Genomic DNA, 18,322 nt, shown 5'->3' on the forward strand with positions numbered 1-18,322 from the left:
CATAACCATAAGCCACTCTTAGGAGGCTTTTTCAAAACAGTTATTTTTTTTTCTCACCATAATAAATAAATTCCAAAGGTAGAAGGATATTGGTAGAAGACAGTAGCTGACTCAAAAATTCCAACCAACTGTAGATGGGATAAAACAATAAACAAAGGCCCATGCTTGACAGCTGTTGAATAATTTTTGACTCAATAAGAAAAAGTTCAACACAAGAGAGACCTTAAAATATTTGACACCTTTGAACACCACCAGACAAACCCACAGGCAGACAAGCCATAAATCTTGTGGTGAAGAGACAGGTCATTCCCATGTTTTTGTTAAAAGAGAGCAAATATTAAGCCCCAAACAAGAAAGTATATTTGTTCATTCCAGTGGGGTTGCCAAGTCATCTCTGACCTTTTTTGGATGACTTTTTAACTTTTTGGAAATACAGGTGGACCCTTTGGGACAGCCACAAGGTTGACAGGAGTATCAGCCTGTCCATAAATATACTCTTGTGTGGCTCATTCCCAGGTGCCAATTCTCCAGAACAAGTTAAATTACATGAAGGAGCAATACCATTGTCATGAGCAGCTTTGTAAAGTAACCATAGACTTTCTTCTCCTTTCTTCCTTCCTTAGCATAACTTCACTGCATATGGTTTTGAACTTGGGAAAATGCAAATCAGTTATGAATGCAAATTATTTATAAAAAAGGACCATGGAACAGTGAATTACACAGGAAAAAGAATACATATAACGCTTAAAAAGTGTAATCCTCATCTGTTTCCTGGAAGCCAGTTACAGTAAAACACTTGCTAATGGAGAAAAAACAATAAAACTTCACCTGAATTATACAAGGGCTTTGAGGCCAGTCCTACACCTACATCTCACATGCAACTCACTGTGACTTCTAAGGATATCTGGCATGAAGATTCAGTGTGAGCAACTTCTTTAGTATCAGACCCTTGTCCCAAGTCTTAAGTCAATCTGGAAATGTTTAGCCTGAATAATCAGGGTTTGTGGCTGCAACTGCATCCCATGTTCCAAAAGAACAAGACATAATGCTGCGGATGAGGAAAGGAGGTGAGAGACTTAAAGCAGACTCTAGATTCCTTCTCTGTTTTCACCAGTGCTAGTGAGCTGTGGATCAGCTCTTTACCAAATGAGAAGCTTGAATACAACAGTAAATGAAGGCTTAGGAACACTGATAGTCCTGGCACAAATAGTGGACTTAGTCAAGAATGATGATATGTGATATAAGTCTTCTTATGAACTATTTGCACAGAGCAATTTCAGAGTCTGGCTAGCACTAGTAATTTTTTCTACTGGGACTGGCAAAAAATTTATATTGAATAAGGGATTAAGTATATGAGGATTGTTTCAGTAATGCCTTTGGTTCTTATTTTCAAGTTTCATGCTTCTGTCAGAGTGTGGAAACAAGGAAAATATGCTTTTAATATTACTAATTCAAACTCCCTTTAGAATAGGAACAGTTGTTTTTGTTTGCCATGTTCTTTTCCCTTACTTCAGGGAAATGATTTGGATGAGAAGATGAATTAGATTCCTTTTGCTGTTTATTTACTTTATTGATTTTCCCAGCTAGACAAACCAAAGCTACTTCAGATACCTAGAGGAAAATCAGAGATTTTTAAAAGACCCAAGGCAAATTAGGTATTCATCTTCTACTGAATTTCAGTGGTATGCTCATAGTGAAGAGGTTTTCCATCTCTTAATCTGTTACAGAAGAAGCGCGCGTTTACGCATGTGTCTCTCTGTTATGGATATATATGAGAAAAAAAAATATAACAATTTAAAATCAGGATTAAAGACAAAAGCAGTTTCTGCATCTCTCAACAAACCGATTAGATGATAAATATTTAGCAGAATAACATGGTGTTTGAAATGAACAGCTCTTTCTAGAGAGGTGCAAATAATATTCTCTCCGATTATAGACATTGTAGCTGAGCAGGGATAAGAGATGTTGTAAATCCATTAGTGAAGCGCTGCTTGCCTTCATTTCTGTTTAATATTTCTTAAAGCTATAAAATTGTATTATGTTAATGTAATGTACAGTCCAAGTGATAAAGGCAGCTAATGTGATTACCACTCACTGTGCTATAAACCTTTCAGCAAAGCTGCAGACAAATCGGTATTCAACTGTTTCTCATGATGATGGTGTTACACAGAGCAGATCACATGTTGAAAGCATCATCTGGTTGTTGGGACATTCTTATGTGCCAAAACGTTTGAGTAGATACTAGAACTGAAGTTCAAAACAGTACTCTCACTTCTGATTTTGTGGTGAGTAAGCAAGGCCTAGCAGATGAGAGGTCCTTATTTAAACTATGTATGCAAAGCATAAACCTGGCATGATGTCACTATTGTGACTATTCACATGCAGAACAATTATCACAGATCAGAACATAGAGAGAAATTCCAGTTTTGCTGGTATTACTCCTCTCCTCTTCATCTTGCTTCCAAAATAAGTAACAGTTTACTGAAAATGCTGGAGAATCTTCCTCAATTTTCTTATGATCTTATGACAATTATTCTTTTCAGTTATTCCCCTTTCATCATTCTGAAGTGACAACTTTACCTCATCTGTTCAACTTTATATTATAACTTAATTCTGTCATTCTAGTAGAGAATTCTAATTCACAATAGAATTTTAGTTCACAAACAGAAGTATTAAGTTGAGAAGAGCTAGAACAGAACTCTGAATCTGGGGTCAAGGCATTAACTCTTTTATTGGAGCTTGGAATCCAAAGACAGCTTTTCTGGTGGGACAGATTTACACATCTCCTTCCAGGAAACTTGAACTGCATAAGAACAGTTGGAAAGATTATCTTCACAAGATGGGCAACCAAACAATCCATTAAAGGGTCCATTAAAGCCTCCATCTAACATGGCCTTTCCCTGTCATGCATTTGTTGCAATAGTCACTGCAGCCTGTGCCTACACATATCTACCAATGGCTATTCTTTTTTCTTTCAACAGTGCTTCTGAAAGAAGGAACAGTCTTTTTGTGTGTTCAGAAATACAGTAGTGCATAAGCACTGACTTCCCTATTGTTCATTTATAAAAGTCTGTGCTTTGCTGTTTAGAGGTAACTCAATCGAGATGAGAAGGACTAGGCAAAGTACTGCACAAGTTCTAACCTAGCCACAAATTGTCTTTATTCTCCAGAATGGAATCCATGCTTGGAGACATTCATCCAATTTTCCTGAAGCCAGCAGGTTTGATGGCTAACAACAGTGACTGAGAAAGGTAAATTGGTGAAAGCTTGATGACAAAGAAAAAGTAGAGGTGGAGGAATTACGTTTGTTTAGCCCAGAGAAGAGAAGGTGTCAGCTAACAACAACCTGACAATACCTGTGAGGAAGTTATCAAGAAGTCTGAGTCAGTCTCTTCACAGTGGTTTATTGCGGAGGGAACGAGTGGATATAAGGAAAAGCTTTTTCTTCATCAGGACAGTTGAGCAGTGTAGCAGATTGCCCATAGAGTTTGTGAAGTGTTCAGCCTTGAAGGTTTTCAAGACCCAACTGGATAAAGCACTGAGGAACTTGGTCTGATCTCATGGCTGGCCTAGCTTTGGCAGGACCTACTAAGGTCGCTCCCAGCCTGGCTTATTCTGTGGTATTGTGATTCTATGATTTCAGCATACCGCAACATTATCTAGTACTGAGATGTCAGAGAATCGCAGGGGGATAGCAGTGATAAAAATTAGAAGGAAATAAATGCGGAGCTATGTGTAATTTATTATGAAACCAATCCTACAGACATTTAAATTGTTAGAAACTTGTCTTTGACTATCTTATGATCAGCAAAGATACCTCGGCTAAGAATTTAGGAAATAACATTAACTTGCGTTGATCACTGGAGAGAAAAACTGTGGAGGCACTGATCAATTTCTGTATTTTACTTATGGAGGGAAGAATAAGTCAAAGCAGCACACATTCTCCACATCTCCTCTAACCATCCTCTTCTCTTCCCCACTGTGTAACCTCTGAATTTTAATACTTTATTCATACCAGCTTGTATATATCCAAACAAGCTTATGCAGATATATAGCTCCTTTCTGCCCTCTGACTCAAGGGAGTGGCTAAAAGCTACTAGAAAACATAAACCAATTAAAAACAAATTAAGAACTCAAAAGAGCATGCATAATAAGTATCACTTTCAAAGAGAGATGGGAGAAAAATTCCCAGTCTAGTTTCAGATGTAGACTCCTCCCAATCCTCCCCAAATCCTTGCATCTAGGGGTTTAGCTGTGGGTTCATATCTAATGTCATGCAACCTAGCAGTATGTTAAAGCTTAAAAAGTCAGGGTAAAACATTTCAATATCTTTCTAATGATGATTAATTCCTTTTGTATTCATCTGAGTAACATTAATCAGAATGAATTCATTTAGCGTGAATGTGGATAGAACATTTAATTTCTTCTGCATTTCAGAAAAGCCTATTTAAATGAATAATTGTACAAAAATAAATAGCAGAAAGAAAGGAACTGAAAGTTTGCATGCTAGCTATAAATTGTACAATAAAATAACAGAAATCTATGAGTACTTTATTTGTTCAGCTTTAATAAGTAAGTGACACGACCACTACATGTATATATGGTATAGGAAATATATAATCCTGTGCCATGGGAAACATACAATATGAAGTTGGTTTATGTCCTCGCACGTGTTGTTATATTATTTTAGCAGTGACAATCAGTAAGAACTTCAGAGAAACATCATAAAAAACCCCTAACCAATCTGCCATTTTTTGTTTAAAATTGATGAGTTGCCACTTACCCTTTTTCCAGAATTATGCAGCAATTGTTACATAAGAAAATCTTGATGCTTTAGAGCCTACACTGACAGAGTTATTTAGAGAAAATCTTTATAACTATCCAATCACTTAGGAATTGCCGCCTTCTTCCCTTTGCCTGTATATTTTTTTCCCAGCTCCTGTCTTCTAATGATCACCTTAGGCTGACCAACACTTGAGATTCTAAGGCAGCTTCTGAAATCCTTACTTCCATGCAAAAGCATCTTATTGTTTAAGTAGACCCATTGAAGTAATTTGGATGACTTTTCAAACCAACTGTTAGCCAAAATTGCAAAAGTATGAGATCCAAACTCTTGTAAACCACATTCCTGTGTGGATGTTTAGTATTACCTGGAGTTCAGTGACTTAGTCACAGATGAACTAGCTTCCTAAAGTTTCAAGCTGCAGCTCCAGAAAATTTATGCCAAAAGCCAAACATCCAGATGTTTCCAAATGCTGAGCTTGTTTGTAGGTTAATCTATGAGGTGAACTTGATTGTGTAGAAGCAGACTCACACAGGTAATGTAGATAAAGGATTAGCAAATCAGTTCCTAAAACTAATGACATTTATTTTGCTATGGAATTTCTTATATTGCAAAAAAGTATAAATTGGGTGGATTTACCTTACCCAGCTCCAAGTGACTAATGACTCATCTTTTCTAGACTTGAAGAGCAACAGATAAGGTGTAGAACATGTTCTTCCCTCTGCTGACAAAAAGGCAAAAAGCTTTCAGGTGATTAAAGTGAGTTAACATTTTAACTTCACCTTGAAATGCTATTCAACAAGTGCAGCTGTGCTAGGGATTTCCAAATTTTCAGCTTAATCACGTTGTATGATTTATTTCCTTAATCCTGAAACTGTATCCAACATTTTTGGCTTTAGCTGTGGAGGATTGTCCATATCATCTGTATGCTGGATCATGTAAATTCTTTCAATAAATTCAGGGCTAAGAAAACAGCAGTCAGATTAAGACTTATCTTTTGACATATATTATATCTGTGTTTCTGTAGTTTTTAAGATAGGAAACTTTATAGCAGAAAACCTCAAATATTGTGACAGCCTTCTGGATTTAGAAAGAAGTTCTGTAATGCATGACAGCTTCTAACAAGTCACTCCAAATCTCTGTGGATTTGGAAGAAGTGTAACATTTACATTGTGGAGCCATTCAGCATATTGCTTGTAGCCTACAGTGCTGATTTTCTTAGACTTGGTTTCCAGTGTGATGGATTGCAACCATAATGATGTCATTAGTTCAGTTTCACATGCTTTTAGACAGAAAAATATTGTAGATTTGTAGGCAAGCTGAATATCACTTTGAGCTTCAAGGGTCCAAAACCTCACATTTCAATGAACAAAAAGAAAGCAAAATTTTTTAATGAAATGTGAACAAAGGCTTATTACCACCTTCTCCATGAAACACATAGCTAAGGAGAGTGAAAAGCTAGTTAATGCAATGTATTTTTATGATATATATTTAGCAGCATTGATAACATTGCAGCTCAGACATATTTCTCTTTTGTATTCAGAATAGTGAATAATAAAGAAAAAAATCCTAACACACTTTATTTCCTGTTCTTGCTGGTGACATGAGGAGGTGTTTAATATACTGTGGAAAGAGAATGGAGTCAGCAGCTGGCTTACCTGGGAAACAAACTCAGTGTGCAGGCAAATGCTTAACTGCCCAATCAAAGAAGAGAGATGAAGCATATACTGCCCTCAAATGATAACAAGAAACTGGGTAGGTTCATTACCGATATACCCAAGTCCTTATCAGCATATCTTGTAGCCTACTCCTCTCATGCGGTTTACAAATCTTGAGTAATCTGACAAGGGCTGATTTCAGATGTGGTTGCCAGAGTCTTGTAAATAATCTTAGTGGGGTGTGAGGGGGAAGGAAAGGGAAATTAAGACTCTGAAGGGCAGCTTCTCAGATGGCAGCTTGCAATGACAGGTTGACAGATTTTCTGGTGTTGTGGAAGAATTATATGCAATAACTATATGAATTGCGCACTTTCCTCCAAAGATTACATATTTTTTAAACTGTCATAAATACAAAGCTGTGGGAAGCATTGCTAGGTAGGAAAATACGAAATTCTGTTTTATTTCCCTTGCAACTCATTTGCATAATGTAATCTAGAAGGTTGTGTTTATCAGTGGTGGGAAGACAGTTTAAACAAATGTTCGACATATGTATATGATCAGCAGCAAAAGGCCATGGTCTTAGCAGGCAGCTAAAAAAGTAAACAAAGGCCAGCATGTCTGCATTCTCCCTGCATCATATTGGCAACAAATAACAGGTCCCTAACAGGATATCTCTCAACTTGGAAACATTTACTGAGCATTTTGTTCTGGCTGATATAGACTGTTTAAGTGAGTCATTATACTGGGAGGCAGCTATTGCCATTTCAAAAAATATCTTGAGACTACAGCAATTTCATATCACTGTAATTCAGCAGCAACTAACTAACTAACTAACTAGCTACGTGCCACAGAGTCCATCCAGCACGACTGTTTCCATGGCAATTGGATACTCTGGCATTTTATTGAAATCTGTGAGTTAAAACCTGTTTGCCAGACACCGTTAAGGGCAAGGCAGTAATCCCCAGCATTTTCCTTTCTACAGATTGACCAGTAGCTAAACTGAATAATTAACTTTCATGATTTCCAGATTCATAGTATACGATTCTGACTATTCACATCACAAAAGTAAGTTGATAGCTTGTTTTTCTGACTCCCTTTGTTCCTTGCATTCAGTGTCTACTGAAACATATTCTAGTTAATCCCCTCCCCTCTTTACACTAACATGCACCAGTAAAAATACCTGCTCGACTCAAAACCTACAGGATCTCATACAGGGAGATATTTCACCTCTGATACTGGCCAATGCATCTGTTGAAAAATTTCAAAGCCAATGTCTTCCCACAAAAAAGGCTTATTTGCAATCTGTATTATCTTTTGTCAACCCACTCCGATTTCTGGGTGTAAAACAACTTTGGTTCATGTGAACGGTTACAAAATGAGCCCTAGCCATGTTGAGGACAAAGCAGGGAACAGGACAAGGGGAGGAAGCTATGAACTGTCCACTTTCTTTGATAAACTGAAAACAAGTGTTGCAACAATTACTTTCTGTGCCTGTTCTTACTCAGCCTTTCTTCTAAATTATCTGTTTATATGCCAGAAAGCAAAAAACAGGTCCTGGTTTTAATCTCATATTCCATCTGCTTCTGGAATCACTGCTAAGGGCAGGTGGCAAATGAGTTCTTTCTAATTTTGCAATCTTCTCCATGGGACAAATTCTGCCTCCTTGTTCAGGCTGAGTAGTTCTTTACCAGCCCTTGGGATAGAGTAAGGAATAGCTCAAGCTGAGTACATGTGACAGAACCTGACTCAGTATGAAATGAGGGCATGCATGGTTTAATGTTACATGTGTGATGTGCTCAGTTTACTATAAGACAATGATTTTAGTTGGAAGATTTCAGTACAATAAACTGGAGCATGACTTAAAGGCATTTGCTTTACAACTAGTCTTTTTAGTGGCATGTCTACATACAGTTGTTTCTGTACCTGTTAGTATAATTGTGTTTTGCTGAATATAATGCTTTGAAAGGTTGCATTTCAAGAAAGAAGTATCTTTTTCACAGTCTCAGATTCTAACCAAGGAAACATCATATAAAAGGAATGACAGCTCCAGACCTATATCCATCAATCTAATTTGTGAATACCAAGATTTTTACTGACATTTCAATGAAAATCCAAATCAGGTGCATATGTGATTGATTCATACATCTTCAGACACACATTGATGCATATACATTGGTATATATATGAACACACATATATGCATGCATATAAGCATGGTATAATTGCATACAAAGTCTCTGACAAAGGGGACACGAGTGATTTTCAGTAGGCTTATTTGACATAATAATAGTTCATTGATCCCTCTGCCTTATTGAGGGCTGATAATAGAATAGCCCAAGGGGAAGAAACCATGCCAGGATCCTAGATGAAAGGGTTTAGCTCTTTGCTCACATAGGTGCTGAATCCATGGCATATTTCCAAGTAAAAGTGCCTGCAGCAACGTTTGCTAATTACAGGTTGTGTTCTACTGTTTCCAAACAGGGTGAAAGTGACAGAAGTTTAACTGTGAATAATTACACACTTGAATAAGTATGTGATTAGCCCTATTTGTTGTGGTTGGGACTAGAGTGACAGGACAAGAATGGAGTGATTGCATTATTTACAGCTTAATTGTAGACAAGTAATTACTTATGTAAGTTGGTGCTGTGGGGTCAGGAAATACATGCCTGAGAATGTCTAGGATTTGAATGGAAACTTCAGAAATTTGGTTTCGAAATGATATAGCAGAAGTGAAAATTCTATAAATTTATCTAATTATGGAGAGGGTTTCTTGAATTAAATGTCTTGGAATGTTAAATGTCTTGTTCTCTTGAAACCAGGGATTAGATGAAATGTTTATAAACCATTGCTTCCCGCCTAATAAATCACAAATGCCACCTAGTGGCGTTGGCTATCCAGTGAATTATTGCATACACTCTCTCTCAAAAAAAAGGTAAAAAAAAATTAAAAAATCTAGAGTTTTACCAGCATGTTATGTCCGTTGATGTGTATATGGTTGATGAAATTTTCTGTGAACACTTTTTTCCACTTAGTTGCAACTACATTTTATTTGCATTGGATCAGATTGTGAAAATCTTACTCATGTTGGCAAGTAGTAGTGAATAATCCTATTAAAATGTAGTTAAACTCCGTATCTTGGAACTGTGTTTTAACTATGTGCTTTCCTCGCCAAGTGGAAGAAGGTTCTGACTTACAAAGAGAGACCTTAAGTTAATAATAAGGTTAGCTAAGTTAAGTTAGTTAAATTAATGTGTCAGTAAATTGCTCTAATTTATTAATATTTGTCTAAGTCTGCTCATCCAAGGAAATAAAGGCTCAATTTGTTACTTGTGTGCTCCATTTTCAAACTGACAAGGTATTCCAAAGTGAGAATCAAGGTCCAGCCAGGAAAAAAAAAAAAAAAAAAAAAAAAAAGAAGGAAGGAAGGAAGGAAAGAGAAAGAAAGGAAGGAAAGAGAAAGAAAGAAAAAGACCAAACTGATTATTTGGTGGGAAAATAATTGCAGTATGATGGACCTGTTACTTGAGCAATCTAAGTTATATCCTTCTGAAATTCATGACAGAGAACTTATGGGATCAGAATAAAAAGTTTATTAGTAGTAATCATGGTACCCTGTTAGTGCTAGGTCTCTAGGTTTCCATATCTTTGCAAACAACTATTTATGTTCAATTTCTGATGGATGTCCACATGTGAAAAGGATTATGCAAGTGTTAACTTTTTTTTTTCTGAGACACCTAGGGCTTGGCAATCTCAGAAGCACTACAAATAGTCTCTTGTGCAAGAGTTCAAACAAATGTTTTTGAAAAAATCTCTCATTTGTAACCTGATTCAGCAAATAAGTTTAAATTGAAACTTATCAAAGTTTTATAATTTGGCACAGTTATTTTGGCACAGTATCTAGAAAAAAATGATAGTGACTTTCAAAAACTTTTGAATAATTAATTTGCTTTGACAAAATGTGGTTAAAGTGCAATTGCCAAAAATTGTCAAAGCATGGGTAAGAGTGTTTTGGTTTGGGTCCTCGTCCCCTCCCTCCCCCCACTGGCAGTATATACACTCCCCTGATTTCAAAACTTGAAAATAATACCGATGGTAACTTACAATTAAGCTATGTAGCTGTGCACAGGCAGCTATGTGAGTGTTTTATGGTGTAAAATATTTAAGAATACATATTTAGGTAAGGATTTCTAAGGAAGCTTAAGGTTATGCATGTTGCATATGACAATTTAATGGTACCTAACTGCTCGAGGTGTTTTGTCTCCCAAAGTTGAGCAAGACTGAGTAAATTGAATCCACTCAGAGCTGTTGCCTCTGAAACATTTGTTTCACAAGTGCTTTTGTGCAACATTGTGGAGTGGGGATGATGCATTTGTTTCTACGTCAGACTCATTACTAATACCTTTTATTAGTAAAAATTTTCTATGGAATGTTCTGCATTTTTTTATGGCTTGACCCTACAACTTTCATATGCTTCAATCCTTATATGCTTTTAGTATACGTTTATCTTTAAACAGGATAATAATTTCATTAAATTAATTTCATGGGATCAAGTCCAATTATTGCAGAGATTTTAATATAACTGGAATTATTATATTTTTCAGTGTGAGGGAAAGGAAGAGGAGGTTCAAGGAAGTTAGGTACCTTCCTCTCCAAACGTCACATAACATCTCAGTGAGAGAATATGGTACAAAATGTCACCTCTGTTCTTGTTTCTTTTCTTTGTGAAGGCTACTGTGTTTTTTAAAAGCAGAATTCTTGTAGTTATTGAAAGGGATAGCTGATGCATGTACCAATATAGGTGTTCACTTTCTTAAAGACTTAAGATTAAAAATACACTCTCGAGTCTCAGGTCTGTCCCTTCTCTTATTGTAACATGAAAAAAACCACAAAATACTCCAAAGCCTTGCTTAGCTCATGAAGCTTTTTAAAGTTAAGAGATGTAACTTTTTTGGATCTAAGTAGTTCCTCATGGGTATATTTGCTTTTATGTTCCTTTTATTTTGTTACTGTTGTGGAAACTCTGCATGGTCTGGTATTACTGATCCCTGAGCAGAGAGAACCCCTAAACATACCCATCAGAATAAATGCTAAATTGCTATCAAGCATTACAGCATAGCCTGTCCTTTAATCATTCATACTTTGAAGTTCCTTAAAATAACACAGTATACAGGAAAGCCCATATTGTGCTTTAAAATTGAATCTGAGGTAATACAATACAATTTTTAAAGTGTAAATTGTTTTACAGATTGGCTATACATCTTTGTACAAAGAAAACAATAGATGACAGCTTTTGGTCACATAATTTAGAAAACAAGAACAGCTTTTCCAGATGGACACAGTTTCTTGCCATGGGATATGGGAACATATTAAGATTCCATAGCTGCAGTGGGTTATTAGTGACACTACTAATAACAGTAATTGGAATCTTTGTCATTTTTCTTGATGTATATTATTCCTAGCTCTCCTCCTGCTTACTCATGCTTTTTCTTTCTTCCCTCTTGTTTCCCTCATATATGCAAATTTGTTATGGAAAGTAAAATGAACAGAGATCTGGTAATAAATCTTGCATGATATAATTTTGTTTCTCACATATTTCCTCCTTACTGCTTTATCATCTGACCTTTTTTTTAAACATGTATAGCTGATATACATGTTTACTTGGAAACTCTTAGGGACAGCGACTATGTTGTATTGTGAAGTGATTGAAACAAGCATTCAGCTGGGTTTTAACAGAAAAAAAAATATATTTCTTGTCATTGTTATGTAGTATTTAAAAGCTAGCCAGAGATCTCTGAAAGTAATCAATATCTTACTATATTACTACACAAGCTAACAGTACAATGCTGTTTGTTTATGTTCACCTTTAATCAAAACATCTTCATACCTGGCATCTCATGTCAGTGAACACTGGGCTAGATGCCTAGAAGATTTAGTTTTGTGAGTGCTTATTCACAGTAATAAATAGGGGAGTCATTATTTTCACAAGTGACTGACTTCTTTACTGCAAGTCCACACTTTGGTGGGGGTAGGACTAAGATGTTTAGTGTTATCTCATCTAATACTGGGTTCTCATATTGGATTTTTCATGTAGCCCAATGCAATTTGAATGAAAGTCAACAGAATGGGTCCTGTGGTCGTTAACTCACATTAACCACATATAGTCTAGGATCCCAACCCATAGTAGTCACCCACCTAGACCATGCTGTAGTTTCCATCTCTCCGGGAAGTTTAGATTCCTATATCATGAACAAGAATTTATAACTACATTTCTCTTTAAAATGGCACACTAGAGCATGCACCAATATTGTCCTTCAAACATGGAAGCAGGGCCTAGACCACTAAGAGAGATGAGAACTAGCCTTCGAGAGCTCTATAGCTGTAAGCTACTCTGTGTTTCTGCCAGAGCTCCTGAATCCCTATAACTTTGTTCATATTGTGTTTCCGTAAAGTCCAGTGCAACTTTCAGGGAATCCTCCTTGTTTCCACTTACACACAGTAGAGAGAAGAAATAGGCCAAGAGAGTGTTGGAAATCAAAAACAGGAAGATGTGGTGGAAGTGGTGAACAGGAAGACTTCCAACAGTGGCTGACTGACTTCTAAAGGCACTGCAAGAAGACACAGGATAGGGTCAACCTTTAAACCAGATGTTGAGCAGAGCTTCTAGCTTTGGGCTGAGTAGCTGCCAGAAACTGGCAAAAGAGTTTTTAAGGCAAGTGGTTGGTGTGTCTATTGTTGAGGGTGATCTTATATATAGTCCTGACTGTTGGAATGCATACCTAACCGTACTTTTAAGACATCTGGCTCCTAATAAAGTTTACAAAGTTCCTAAAAAGATGCAGTGAAATAAAATACTTACTAGCTGAGAAAATCTCCAATATTTAAGAATTCTTCACTCATTTATTCTTCTGTAGTTTGAAAACAGCTGTTAAACACCAGTTTAATCAGTTAATGACATTAAAACACTTTGACTTCTGTGACCAGTCAAAACACGACTAGTCCAAATAAATGTTCTACAAAGGCCTTTGGCCTTAAAATTATTTATTCAATCTAATAAGCAAACACCTTAAGAAAACTTTATTACCACTTAATTTCTCAATTTGGCCAGCTCTGTACATCAATTCCTTTTCTTTCTTTAATTCATAGAATCATAGAGTATCTTGAGTTGGAAGGGACCCCTAAGGATCACTGAATACAACTCCCTGCTCCTCACGGGACTACCTAAAAGTAAACCATATAACTCAAGCATTGTCCAGATGCTCCTTGAACTCTGACAAGCTTGGTGCCATGACCACTTCCCCGGGGAGCCTGTTCCAGTGACCAACCACCCTCTCAGTGAAGAACCTTTTCCTAACGTCCAATCTGAACTTCCCCTGACACAGCTTCATTCCATTTCCTCGTGTCCTATCACTGGTCACCAGAAAGAGGAGATCAGCGCCTCCCCCTGGGCTGCTCCTCCTGAGGAAGTTGCAGACTGCGATGAGGTCACCCTCAGCCGCCTTTTCTCCAAGCTGAACAAACCAAGTGACCTCAGAAGCTCCTTTTAAGTCTTGCCCTTGAGGCCTTTCACTATCTTGGTCACCCTCCTCTGGACACACTCTAATAGTTTCATGTCCTTCTTACATTGAGGCCCCCAAAACTGCACACAGTACTTGAGGTTGGGCCACACCAGTGCAGTGGAGAGCTGGACAATCACCTCCCTCGACTGGCTAGCTATGCTGTGCTTGATGCACCCCAGGAGACATTTGGCCGTTTTGGCTGCCAAGGCACACTGTTGATTCATGTTCAACTTACCATCAACCCCAACCCGTAGATCTCTTTCCACGGGGCTGCTTTCCAGCCTCTCATCCCCCAGTTTGTATGTATAACCAGGATTACCCCCATCCCAGGTGCAGAAGTTGGCACTTGCTCTTGTTAAATTTCACATGGTTGATGATATACAGATCTCTCTGTAAAACCTCTCTACTCTCAAAGGAGTCCACAGCTCCTCCTAATCTAGTATCATCAGCAAACTTACTTAATGTACACTCAAGTTATTTCAACAGGAAAAAAAAAAAAAAATCATGCATAAGTAACAAAAACTTAGTGAGAAGTCAAGAAATGGTAATGAAGACTGCTTAAATGCCTATGATACCTGTTATTATTAATATGTTTATTATTGTTATGACTAGGAATTAAGTAAGAGCAAATTCTAGCTTTGCCAGACCAAACATGGAGTAGTGGTTCCTTGCAAAAACCCACAGTATAAACAGATGAGGTGGACGTAAGAAAGGAAACAAACAAGGCAATTGAACTGTATGCTGTCAGTAAATGTCTTTCCACGTCTTTGGTAGAGGTAGCAGTCCAGGCAGGAGGCAAATAGTTTAATTAACTAGAAAGGAAAAAAAGTTCTGTGTCAGCAGCAGAGAAAAAAAAGAGGGAGTAAGAAGATAAAGTGAGAAAGAAAAAGGAAAGAAAAAAGAGAAAGAAAGAATTAAAGAAAGAAAGAGAGAAAGAAGGAAAGAGAAGTGCTCAAAGACGTAGGTTAAAATACAACTCTGTCTGCTTTTCCATTTTTACTCATTGTCTGGCATTTTTCTTTAGCTGAGTGGCTGAGATGGAAGGCACTCAAGGCATGCTCTAGGCTCTTCCTTTCACTAGGTCTGAAGTTTCTCTGTGATGGAGATTACGCAGATCATAATTAATTTATAACACAATTGAAACTGTCTTGCTGGCTTAAGTTTAGGATTTAGATCTGTGGAGCTACTCACCACTTAAAAACCACGCAGTAGAGTAAATACTATTTAATTGCTTCTGCAATGAATCCACTTACCATTCAGCCAAAGATGACAGTTTTCACTTGCTATCAAAAAAAGAATTAAAAAGCCCTCAAACAATCAAAAACTGACTATTTGTTACATATATGTGCTACTCCTCAGTTTGGATGGTATACTGCACTAGACTGCCAGAAACCAGTGTTACGTAACTCACTATATATGTTGGCATTCTTGTCTGAAATGCTCTTAAAGCTCTCCACTCACAAGTACTTCTTTTACCGCATGAGAACATCAGTAATTGAAAATGTTAATTAATCAATATTTTTACACCTAAAAGTTATATTTGCTTCTCCCTAACTCTTGTGGCACAATGTATTATTTTTTTATATTCATAATATATCCTCTATTTTCAGTGGATCTACTCCAGTTGAACTCTTGGTTTTGTTTTGTTTTTGGGGTTTTTTTGTTTGTTTGTTAGTGGGGTTTTTTTCCCCTCTTGAACCAAATATCTGTATAGTTCTTTGTAAAATTCAACTATGTATGATGGTACTATATACATTCGAGTCAAATATGAAATTCAAAGATTTTTTTCTGCTGGTCTAAAGGCATGGCACCTCTTTGCAAGTGGAATCATAAGAGAATAATGCATATAGGCCAGACACAGACTGAAATACATTGTAAGAAAAACAACTGTTATTAATATATCCATCAATACTATCAGATGAAAAGGAATCAAAATGCAGTCACATAGAGGGAGCTAATTTAAGTGGCTGTTAGACAAATTCCTAGTTCTTTTGTATGCCATAATGAAAACAGAACTGTGGGGGTCATATCAGGGACTTCATTCTGAAAATAAACCACTTAAATTGTGGAAGTTTCACAAGTAGTTTAACATAAACTTCACCCATCTGAAATCAGATTTAACTTCTTTTTAAAGTGAGTTGTCAGACTAAGTATACAGCTAATATATATTGCTATGTATTTTGCTTCTTTAGTAAATCCATTAATTTTATTTTGTTGGAAGTAGATATTTTACTATTGGAAGCTACATTACAGGTACCTAAAGAATGACATATAGCATTTTCTTTCTTTCTTTTCTTTTTTTTTTTTTTTTTTGTGGCTTTACTTTGAAAAGCAGCACATAATGTAAGAGGCATCAGACTGGAAACTAGTTTTTTGCTGGCTGCCTAATGCCATTCCCAGGGTACCATCCCTCTCATGCTTGTGGCAGCGGATATATTTCACTCCTAGTTGCTTTTCAGTGCTAACAGTAAATAAATGAAAATGCCTTTTCCCTGGTCGTTCCCCTAAATGTGCTCACTGCCGTTGCTTATCTAGCATGTATAGGCAAGTTGGCACTCTTCCCAGCATAAAGAGCAAACAAACGCTGGCAGCTATAGGGCTGTGGCACAAACAGCCAAGCTGATTTTCACAAATGGACACACAAGTGCTTAGGTCTCTGTTAGAGATTCTAAATCCCAGGAAGTATGCCAAACAGCTGGTCTGCTATTGTCCCAACTTTGCCTTCACTGGGCAATAAAACAAGTATTATTTGCCTTTTGTAATCACTATGTTTATTTCTGCTTTGCAGTTGATACAAACATTGAAAATAGCAGGTCACAATATACTTTGTGATCCAGCTGCCAAATGACCACAGGGATGCATCTGAGGCACCTTGCAGATTAAGGCACCAGGCACAATAAAGACATATAGTTCACAAGCACAGGACCTGGACTGTATGTGACAGCTCACTGAATGAAGATTGCAAAGCTGGCCTTGGGATAGCATTCAAAATGTATTGAAATATCCAGTGACCAATCTCTCTGAAATCTCCATAGCTGATGGTGACTGTTTTCTAAGCACTGGTACTGAAAAAAAAGGTTCAAAACTAGCAAAATTTATAAAAACCCATTATCCTTTCGATCTCTTCCTGCTGGCTCTGGGAAGCCCATTGCAAAATTATGCTGACTTTACATGTTTGCCTTTTTCAGGTGTCTCTCTCCTTTAGTAGGAGAGGTACTTGCTGAGCCTGAGTGAAGGGTAAGAAAGTTCTAAGTAGGTTATTTACTGTAATGTTACCATAGCTACTTTTTTTTTTGGCAATGTGAACTTCCACAAGTATATTATGGGCTTTGTAACTATATTTGTCCTGCTAAACAATTCTGTGTTCAACTCTTAAACACTCTTCTGGTAATTTTCCAGATTTTCCTCTTTGGGGGTAATTCAAGTAATCTACTTTTTCAGAGACATGTCTTGACAGGGTTTTAGACAATATAATCATGGTCTTTATTTTAACATCCCTTCTCTCTACTCGGGTTATTATTTTCTAGATCTGTGTGATTTGTGGTTTTTCACTTTCTCTTTGATTGAATATATATATCATTTCTCATTGTTGTTCTTTTTGTTGTTTTCTCAGGCTATTGATAAAATATTTCTTATATAACAGTTAACCAAAATCCATAAAATGCAAAACAAGTAAAGAACCACAAGTAAAAGCATATTAAGATGCTAATCCGAGATTTTGAAAAGCTAGATTCCACTAACTCTTTGTTATATATTTGTTATGTGACCTTATCTGGGCACCTCCATTACTAAGATCATCCTGACATCTTCAAACATAGTCAAGTGGTGCCTGAGTCTGCTGGCTTCAGACTGGCTGTGAGACCTGCCACATGCCAAAGTAAGGTCCTCAGAAGTGGTGTTCTTGGAGCTGCTACACCAGAGGAACCTGATCCTGATCCTGAAGGGAACACTCTGAGATAGGGGCCAAATATATGGCAGAGGAGAAGCCAAGGTGTAATCCTCACTACAGCATGTCAATTTTACTCTCAGTGATGTCAGAAATCTGCTTTTAAATCCCTGGTCAGCCTAAAGTGGATAGACTGGAGAAATTTTCCTGCATCTCCCCTATTTTTCTTATTTTCATTGTATCTAATGCCTTACAAAGCTTGAAGTTTTCTGCCCTACTGCAAAATTGCTTACTCAGTTCTGCAAGAACTGTAAAAATATTACCTTCCTAGAAACAGAGGCTTAAGGGGATTTTTCATAATTAAAGACATTTGATTTATGAATTTTTTCATCACCCTTAAATAAAATAATACAAGTAGTAGGGGACAGAGGGTTTTTTT

Source organism: Haliaeetus albicilla, chromosome 5 (assembly GCF_947461875.1).
Source record: "Haliaeetus albicilla chromosome 5, bHalAlb1.1, whole genome shotgun sequence".
NCBI lineage: Eukaryota > Metazoa > Chordata > Aves > Accipitriformes > Accipitridae > Haliaeetus > Haliaeetus albicilla.